The sequence below is a fragment of the Dipodomys spectabilis genome, unplaced genomic scaffold, assembly GCF_019054845.1.
Source record: "Dipodomys spectabilis isolate Male_0828 unplaced genomic scaffold, ASM1905484v1 ptg000002l, whole genome shotgun sequence".
Classification (NCBI taxonomy): Eukaryota; Metazoa; Chordata; class Mammalia; order Rodentia; family Heteromyidae; genus Dipodomys; species Dipodomys spectabilis.
In genome coordinates, this window is record NW_024870679.1 from 57,085,385 (window position 1) to 57,096,013 (window position 10,629).

Consider the following 10,629-nt stretch of genomic DNA (forward strand, 5'->3'; position numbering starts at 1 on the left):
TAAGGCATTTATATTTCATAGTTAGTGCAGTCAGGAGCAGTTGATGACACAGCTCTATAAGTTCCTTTCTCACTTCTGTGTATCTTCATGGCCTTCATCACAGAGGGAGAGAAAAAGACAGAGTGCTCTTAAAGCTGCTCCCATTTCTTTGAGAAATTCATGTACCCCACATAACTCATGTGTACCAGGAAAGGATGGAGTTGGGGTATGTGTGGGCACAGGACCAAAAGCTGGTTGCTGTAGCAATTTCAGCCTTTGCTGGAGACACAGGGGAGAATGATGTGTTGGGGCAGAGGACCTGAGAATAGTGTTTGCGTGCAAGGCCATAGAAGTCTGCCTAGCGTGTCTGTCAGTAGTGGAGACATATGCAAAAATAGGCAAAAGTGGAGCTGGCAGAACCTGGCAACTGAATATAGGGTAAGAATGGCTGCCAGTATGGCCATTTACAAGGTGGACCTGACTGGAATGAGGATGGGGTGAACAAGTTTCTGAGGGAAAGGTAGAAACAATTTCCTCTCTGTGTGGAGATGGGGTAGGGTCACTGGGTCTTGACTTGGGGCCTCACATAGGCTAGGCAACTATGCCATACCCCAGTCCTTTTTGTATTTTTGTAATTTGTTTTTTTGTCGGACCTAGGGCTTGAACTCTGGGCCTGGGTGCTGTCCCTCAGCTCTTCAGTTCAAAGTGAGTGCTCTGCCACTTGAGCCACAGTGCCACTTCTGGTTTTCTACTAGTTTATTGGAGATAAGAATATCATGGACTTTCCTGCTCAGACTGGCTTTGAACTGTGATTCTCAGATCTCAGCCTCCTGAGCACTAGGATTGCAGATGTGAGCCACCAGTGCTCAGCCTGTATTTTGTTTTAATCTGGGGTCTTGCTAACTTTACCTGGATTGGCCTCAAACTCAAAATCTTTAAAAATCTTTATAAGCACACACCACCATGCCTGATAATTTCCTCTTTTAAACTTTGTTTGGGGATGCCTGAGACTTTCAAATGGAGATATTAAAGAAGCAATTGAATTTACAAGACTGGAGCTCAGGGGTAAGGTCAGCTTGGAACTATTACTTTGGAAGTCATGAACATATAGGTTGTATTTAAAGCTACAGGAATGGATGGTATTTGCTTGAGTGAGAAAAGAAAGGAGTGTTGGGGTAGATTTTTAGCTTCTCAGATTTCAGCTATAGAAGGGAGGGCCAGAGAAAACTCCAGAAGAGAGTAGAGCCAAAATGGGGAAAGGGCAATTTTGTTAGGTCCAATAATTGGATGTTGAAATGCTTATTGAACTAAATTTGGTGACCACTGCAAAATTGGGTTTGTTGGATTGTAAGGGTGAAAGATAGATTGAAATTAATTTTATATAAAGTTCTGTGATACAAAAAAGAGACCAGAAATAATATACTCAGGTTCCAAGAGAGTCATATGGAGCAGATACATTATCCGATACTTTTGAATTCTAACACCATCTTGAACACATTGCTCACTGTGTCTACCTTGAGCAATCAACTCCTCCCCTTGCCACATGGAGAACTGCATTTCATCCTTTAAGACATAGCTTCTGGGAAGCTGTCCCCGCAGGCCACAAAATAGATTTAATTATTTCTTCATAGGAACTTGTTCTTCCCACCAAACAGATCCTTAGCTTCCAAGATTGCATCTTACAGATTCATTTTGATACCCACATCCCCATCTTGGTTGAGTATCATTTTTGTGTATGTGTATGTGCTGGTACTGGGTCTTGAATGCAAGGCTTTGTGTTCTTACTCAACATTCATGTCATTCAGTTTTCTTGCTCATGGCTGATGCTTCACCATTTGAGCCATGCTTCCAATCTAGCATTTTGATGGTTAATTGGAGATAGAATCTTGGGGACTTTTCTGTCCTAGCTGGCTTCAACCCATGATCCTCCTTCTGAGTAATTAGGATTGCTGGTATGAGCCACTGGATCTTCATTGAAAGAAAGGGAGGGGGAGAGGAGAGAAAAGGGAGGGAGGGAGGAAAGGGAGGAAAGGAAGGAAGGAAGGAAAAAGAAAAAGGGAAGGAAGAACTAAATAACTATCATGTTCACAGAGGTGTTTCTGAGGATGGAAATCCTGTCTCAGAATTACATTCTCTGTTACAAAGACCTTCTGTTGCCCTGATGATGAAATAAAACATTACAAATGCTTCCTCATTTGTTCTGACCTTCCTTAGAAAGTATTTGCAGCCTCCCATTATGGTCTTTCAACGTCAGATGGAAGTGGCCTGAAATTGTAAGAAAAATCAGTTCCCTAGTGACTTTTATTATGTTTTGAAGAAGTGGCCTACTGAGTTGTTTGTGCGTTAAAATTATTTATTGTTGTGCCTGTCCAGATGTGTATGAGTTCTCACTTCTACAAGCCTTGTTGAATATATCAAAAAAAAGTAGCCATAGAAAGCAAGTTTAGGAAGGAATGTTCAGAGCAGGTGCTACATATAGTCAAAGGCTTTATCAGGACCTTATGAGGCTCTGTCTCTACCTCCAGCAGGCTAAGTTAGATAGACCGTCCAGTCTCATCAGCTTTTAGTTTCTTCCAGTACAAATAGGGGTTATTACTTTAGGATGGGTCTCTTTAGATATCTCGAACGTGGAAACCATTAGCTCTGTGTCTCTAGGATTGATTCAATGTCCATCTGAGTAAGAGCAAAAGCTACTTCTTGAAGGAATGGAGATGTTTCAATGATATTAGAGTTCTTTATAGACTGTAAAATACCTTGTGAAAGGTTCAGTCACATAGAACTATCCTTCTGTGTTCCCCACGTATGTCATCTTAGGAAGAAAAAAGAAGCTAGAAACTTAACAGTTTTGGAATGTTAGCAGCTTTAGAAAAGAATACACTTAGAGCAACCTAGTTTAGTAGGAAAACTTTGGGGCCTGCCAGATACGGGGTTTGGTGCTTAGTTGTGAGAGATCTTGAGCTAAGGACCCTGTAAGGACTCAGCCTATTTCTCCCTCTGTGAAAAGGGAGTAGCAGTGCTTGCCTTCATTGCTGGGTCTTGAGGGCTAGCAGTGAGATGGGTTCATTGTAAATGGTCAGACACATATTGGGGATTGTGCAGATGAGGCCCAGTGTTAGGACGATATTTTTTTCACTTGCAAAATTACTCCTTGGAACATTCTGGGACAATTCTTTGAGTTCACATAATCAGTTGACATTAGGATTGAGGACAATTTGTTTTGTTGACTGAGTCTTTACATTCTCCTTAAGAGCCATTAAAATGTAATAGTCTCTGTTACTAAATGAATGGAGACAGAATTATTTAGTATGTTTTTCAGAAGATTTGCGTTTTGGCCAAACATTGTCATTCTTTTTTTTTAATTTTTAATAAATTTTATGTAAATTTGCTAGATTAAACTACAAGGTATAAGGCATAAGAATCAAAATTTTCTCCACCTGAGAATAGTGTGATTTTAACATATATAACATACCACATGTAACCTATTTATGCATGATAAAAAGGTTGACATTGAGCAAGATGCATTATAACATTGTCATTCTTGTTACCCAATGCCTTGACTGCTTTTTGAACACAGAGAAATTTGCTTGATATTTTTGACTAGAAAAGAATCAGTCAGATTGTTCCTCTGGGTAATTGATTCCTTGGGACTCAGTTTGTTCAGAGGCCCATTGATACAGATTAGGAATTTGTACTAAAGAGTTGATGGAGGGCCCAAAGATATTTTTTTTTTTTTGTCAGTAGACTCTGGGCCTGAGAGCTTTCCCTCAGTTCTTCAGCTCAAGGCAAAGCACTCTACCACTTGAGCTACAGCGCCACTTCCGGTTTTCTGGTGGTTTATTGGAGATAAGAGTTTCACAGACTTTCTTGCCCGGGCTGGCTTTGAACTGTGATCCTCAGATCTCAGCCTCCTGAGTAGCTAGGATTACAGGCATGAGCCACCAGCGCGCCCAGCTCTGGGCCCAAAGATTTTTATGTGCTATCAGGAACCTCCTCCAAATCTGGCCAAATTTTAGAATTTTTCTCAATAGAGTTACAAAATCTTCTGGAAAGGTCTAGTTTTAGATCTATCTGAAGACTGTCACAAACAAACAGCTCTTTAGTTCTTGGTTAGAACAGAGGATTTGGGGCCAGATTTCTGGCTCTTAAGAAATGTGGAGTCTGATTCCACTTGGCTAGAAGTTTAATCTGGTTTATAATTTTAGCCAGACTTCTTGAAGAAAATATTATATGTGTGTGTGTGTGTGTGTGTGTGTGTAAATACATGTACATATATATATGTGTGTGTATATATATATATATATATATATATATATATATATATATATATATATATATAATCCCAAACTTGCTGCAAAAAAATTACATCCATTTAATGGATTCTATGAATAGTCATTTAAATACTTAGTAAATATTCACAATACTGTTTAGAGTAATAAGAGTAAATGCTCAATATTTTAGTGGTTATATTTGTTGTGTCCGTAAACTTTCATGTAAAATCAGGCAAAATTGATTGTAGTATGCTACTTACTTAAATCACAGGCAGAAGGCTGGGGATACTTGTAGCTCAATGATAGAGTGCTTGTCTAGCATGCACAAGGTTCTACGTGTGATCCTAGCACTGCAAAAAGTGAAAATAAAATGAATAAAGTTGCATAAATTGCAGGCAGAGAAGCAATAAATACTGGTTCTCTAACAATGGTAGGTTTTCTTTTCTTTTGAAAAAGAAAAACACCAAACCTCAGTTCCTGGTGATCTTGCTTGGCTTTTTTGCTTAAGGCTAGTGCTCTACCTCTTGAGTAACTGCTCCATTTCCTGTTTTTTGTTTGTGCTGGTTAATTGGAGATAAGAGTCTCATAGATTGTTCTGCCCAGGCAGGAATTAAACTATGATCCTCAGATCTCAGCCTTTTGAGTAGCTAGGATTATAGGTATGAGCCTATAAAATTTTAAATGTGTCTTTTTAGTATGAAGAACACTCTTTGTTTAAGGTTATACATATCGTTAGGGCAGGAAAAAAAGGGCTGGGATGGTGGCTTAGTAGTGGAGTGCTTGCCTTGCATGCATGAGGCCCTAGGTTCGATTCCTCAGGACCACATAAGCAGAAAAAGCCGGAAGTGGTGCTGTGGCTCAAGTGGTACAGTGCTAGCCTTGAGCTGAAGAGCTAAGAGTCAGTGCCCAGGCTCAGAGTTCAGGCCCCACTACCGACCCCCCTCCCCCCCCCAAAAAAAAAAAAGGGCAAAAGAGTTTTGGATATAAAGAAACAGTAGAGTTACAAAATTGTTGACTTAGACCAGCTAGAAGAAGCCTTAAACTTGGCAAAATGATACGCAGGGCAGGGGTGATATCAGTTCACAAATATGTGAGAGATGGAAAGACCAATGAGGGGGAGGAATTGTTTGCTTAGTTAGCAGAAGGTAAGAAACAAAAGTTCCCACTGAAAGTCAGTTGAACTTGCTGAGAATAAAAATTGGTCCTGAATAAACTAGACTCTCCAACCACAGATTTGTTTTAAAGTTACTATATAACTCGATATTAAGTTACTTTATACTCAGCTAGCAAGATCTGAGGCCAAAACCCATTACAAGAGATGGATGTCAACAGTGACTGAAAGGTCCTCTGACAGGAGAATGTGCCCTGTCATGTCATGTCACTGACATTCTTGAGGCTTTCTATCATTTATCAAAATATGTTCTTCTTATTTACTTGTTTATACCTGAGTTTGTTCATAACTGACTTTGGTAGAAACAGTATTCAAAAGCTGTCAAATTTGAGGCGGGGCACCAGTGGCTCACACCTGTAATCCTAGCTACTCAGGAGGCTGAGATCTGAGGATCATGGCTCAAAGCCAGCATGGACAGGAAAGTCTGTGAGACTCTTATCTCCAGTTAACCACCAGAAACTGGAAGTGGCGCTGTGACTCAGGTGGTAGAGCATTGGTCTTGAGCTAAAGAGCTGAGGGACAGTGCCCAGGCCCATAGCTCAAGCCCCACAACCAACAATAAAACTAAAAAAATAAAAAAGTTTTTTAAGAAGCTGTCAAAGTTTTTTTTTTTTTTTTTTTTTTTTTTTTAGTGTGAAAGCAACCGAAGTTGTTCCTCCCATCCCTTGACTTTTGTCATTTTCATTTTTATTTTTTTGTGTGTGTGTGTGTTGGTCATGGGGCCTAAACTCTGGGCTTGGGCGCTGTCCCTTAGTTCTTAAGCTCAAGGGTAGTGCTCTATCACTTCAACCACAGCACCTCTTCCAGCTTTTTCTGTTTATGTGGTGCAGAGGAATTGAACCCAGGGTCTCATGCATGCAAGGCAAGCACTCTACCACTGAGCCACCTTCCTAGCCCCCATTTTTTCTTTTTGGCTCAAGGTAGAATGGTCAAGCCACAGAATGATAGCATAGGCAACTCTCATTGGAACTGGAACCTGAAAACCTGAATAGGACTAAAGCAAGGGACAGTGACATCTGTATGCTCATGAGCCCCATTGGGTTCAATTGCCTTCTCTAGTCCAAGTATCCTGAGAGCAAGGGATTGCTGCCCAGGACTCTTGCCTGGAGAACTCAAAGGCAGAACTCAGAGTCACGTGGCTCTGGTGCTTATTCAGGATTTGGGAGAAACTCAGGTTCTTGTGCTGTGGACCTGAAGTCCTGGTACCCTTGCTGATGGCCCGAGGGTGGGTCAGCCCACAGAGCAGGCCCCCTTTTTGGGTCATGGCTCCGTCACCTTTGAAGCAAGTTGTGTCCTCATGAATCTAGTCTCTCAGTTTCTCTGAACACCCCTTCTGTTTTGTGTCCTCTGTTTCCAGCCAAAAAAAGGATCTCTGGTTTTTTAATAGCTCACATGGTTAGATTAGGCAAATCTGGAAAATCCAGGAGAAACTCCCTATTTTGAAACCTATAACTTTGAGGGTTGGGGTATTGTCTTAGTAGTAGATCACTTACCCTGGGTTTGATCCCCAACACAACACTGAGAAAAGGGGATCTATAAACTTCATCATATCTGCAAGCCCTTTGTGTCATGTCACATGATCATGGGTTATAGGGGATGAAGGTGTGGGTATCTTGGATGGAGGGAATTTTATCACAATGGTGGTTTTTCTGACTAGAAAGGGGACTTTGCTGAACATGAGGTTCTGCCTCTGGAGAGCTCATAATCTAGTGGAGGGATGAGATTCAAGAGAAGTTCAGTAGTAGTTTGTAGGCAATGTTACAGGAGCCCAGAAAGACTTATTTTTTGCTCAGTTCCACTCAAGACTTTTGGGTACCTCAAATGGCTTGTGGTTTTTCTATCATTCTCTGACTCATCCTTGGTGGACATCTCTCTTGTGAAGATCCTTCAAATGGAATCCATCGACCTCCACATGATAGCCTGTGATTCAATCAAGTTACTGCCATAGCACCGTTATTTGGGACTCTGCTGCTTGCTAAGGCAAGGTCTTGGGCTCTGAGCTCAAGGTAAGAGCAATTATGTTCTTCCCTGATGACAACGTATAATAGCTCACTGTTCCTTTCTCTTTCTCTCCCCATATTCATCACTCTCCCACCATGGCCCAGCCTTCTAATTCTTCAGTCTCAGCTCTCTCTACCATATGTTTTTCTTCTCTCTTCTTTTGCATGTTCTTTGTTTCTTACTGTTTCTAATTAAGAGGCACTCAGCCTGAGCAGCAGAGAGGTTTCTGTTTAATTCTTGCCACTTGTCATTTCCATTTTGTTTGCATGTTAGTCTGTCTTGAAATGGGGTCTTGCTAATGTGGGCTACCCTGGCCTCAAACTCAAAATCCTTCTGTCCTAGTCTCCTGACTGCTGGGATTACAGACACAGATCACTATGGCTGGCTTTTCATTCATATCTTAAAAATTCCTAGATATTTGGTCAGGTGTGGGGGAGTTTGTAATAACAGCTGTCATTTATGGAACTCTCACCACGTGCCAAATGCTGTACAGAGTCCTTGAATTTTCCCACTTAATGGAGGCATTCTGTGAGGTGTAGGTATTTTTTATTTTCATTTGAACCCAGCTCTATATACAAAGCTTATACTTAACACCACACACTATGGAAGTTTGGAATAAGAACTGAAATTGAGGGCAGCACAGATAGCTTCAGGAAGCCCAGATTTCAAAGTCCACTCTCTACAGCCCTCCTGAAAGCGAGAGCACTTTGTTCTAGAGCAGCAAGATCATCTCCAACTTTCCTCCAGAAACACTGAATGATTCCACCCAACACTGCTTCAAACAGATATGGTCGCTCGTGCCTTTCAGCACTGGAGTTCTGGTCCGAATTCAAAGAATGGATGACAATGGAGGGTGACGGTGAAGCATTGGAAGTTGGTTCATTTAGAAAGCAAAGCTCCCACTGCAGAAAGAGGTCCCGAGAGAGGGCTGCTGTTGGCAATTCATTTGTCACAGGGTCTTTATGGAACTCAGGGGAGGAGATTTCCCTGATCTTTCCAATTAGTCATTTCCAATTAGTCAGTTACTGGTGGGACAGCCAAAGTGGGCCCTGACTGCACTGTCCACTACAGGTGTTTGTGCATCTCATTTCTGATCTGGGAGTTGGTCACGTACTCCACACACTTCCTGGGAGCCCTTCACAGTGAGGGGCTTATTAGTGTGCATTTCTTCTGACTCAGAGGACTGCTTGCATGTTGCTCTTGCAATCACTTTCCGTGATAACTAAAGGCTACGTGTTATGTCCTGAGGCTCATGCTGGCTGGCTAGGACCCCGGGGTCCTTATGACACTAACTTACTCCTTGAGACCTCTCCCCTAAGTACTTGACGGCTGATTTTTCCAGACTCAACCCCACCACACAGCCACAAAGCATGCAAGGGAACCAGTTTGGCAAAGCCTATTGCAGTGGGAGTTGGGTGCTAAGGGAATCAAGTATCTGTCCCCTAAAACACATAAGCCTTGCAGGTATTTGGTATGAGTGTGCACAATACCTTCCCCATACAGAAGGATCTTGAACAGGGGCTGGGAAGGTGGTTCAGTGGTAGAGTGCTTGCCTTGCATGCATGAGGCCCTGGGTTCGATTCCTCAGCACCACATAAGCAGAAAAAGCTGGAAGTGGCGCTTTGGCTCAAGTGGTAGGGCGCTAGCCTTGAGCTGAAGAGCTGAGGGGCAGTGCTCAGGCCCAGAGTCCAGGCCCCATGACCGACAAAAAAAAAAAAAAGGATCTTGAACAGTGCCTGGCACTTCACGGGCTTGGGGTGTGCGCTGTTTCTCTCATCCAAGATGGTTCTGGTTTGTGTTTATTCAAGCCCATTGAATCCTATTCCTTCAGTTCCACTTGAAGCCAGTGTTCAGAAGAAGACACGAGATGCCTCTGTGTTGGCCCTTGTCCCGTCCCATGAATCATACAACTCTCAAGTTTGAATTCAAGAGGACTGGAATTTGAGGCCAAAGAAGGCAAAATATTTCCCTTTCCCAGTCTTGCTAAGTTCTTGAGTTACTGGTGTAATGGAAACAGGCAGCTGTGGGTTCAAATTCAGACTACACCAGTATGCTCACGTGCCCTGCTTGTTTCCAACACAGAGAGGGCTATGGATTGGGCAGGATTGGGCTCAGAGCCCCAGCTCAGCCGGTGCAAGGCTGTTTTACTCAGTCCCTCTGTCTGCAGGGAGCTGGGCTTCCTTTGTAGGAGAGTCACGCATGTGCTACCTGCAAACAGGAGGCCTGGCCAGACAGCACAAATGAAACTCTGGTGCTGCTTTACTTCCACGCGATTCGTTTGTTCAGGCCTTGACAATTGAGGTGGGCAGGTTGTGTCTCCACGTGTGAGTTACTTGTTTTCCTTCTCCACAAGCCAGGAGAGGCTACTTTGAGTGAGTGCCCTGCCCACAGGCCGGGGTGCTGTATCCAGGAGAGCTTGTTACTCCCTCGGAGTGCTACTGACCACGGACCCCCAGCCCCACCGCCTTCCACCCGCGAAGCCCCTGGCACCCAACCCGGTCTCCTCCGCGGCTGGTGGTTAATGCTCCTTCACTTGGAAAATGTTTCCCGCACCTGGGAGCAAGATGGTGCCTGGAGGGCTCACGGTCCACAGCCCCTTGTCTTCCCAAGACTGAGATCCGCATGCACCCCGACTCCCCGGGGCTCTCCAGGTTGTGGGCTCAGAGCCAGCCAAGCGGGGTGGGAGGGCAGGAAGCTTTTCCGGGAAGGGGTCCAGGAGGGTCTAGGCTGGAGGAGTCCCAGGGTGGGCGAGGGGAAGGGAAAGGTGCGGGAGCCTGGGTGGGGGGGAGGGGAGGGCGGCTCCAGCGTGGGGCAGAAGTTGAGCTGGGGGGGCCGCGGGGTGCAGGCAGCCGGCCCGCGGCTCTCCGCCCAGGTGAGGAGGCCTCCCGGAGGGTCGGGCTCCACCGCGGCGGGGCTGGAACGAGGAAGCGGTGCGGGCAGGACACCCCGCCTTCGCGATCTTGCGGGGGGTAGGGGGGAGGCGTGGTGCGGGCGGGTCCCGCAGGGGCGGAGTGGGGCCGGTGCGAGACGCGGCCTCCCGGAGAAGCGAGGCCCCCGCCAGGCGCCGCGCCGGAGGGCGCAGGGGCGGAGGGGGCGGAGGGGCCCCGCGCCCGTGTCCCAGGGCGTGCAGCCGATGCTCGCGGGGAGCGGGGGCGGGGAGGGGGCGGGGAGGACGGAACCCCCGCAATAAAACTCGCGCCGCGGACGGCA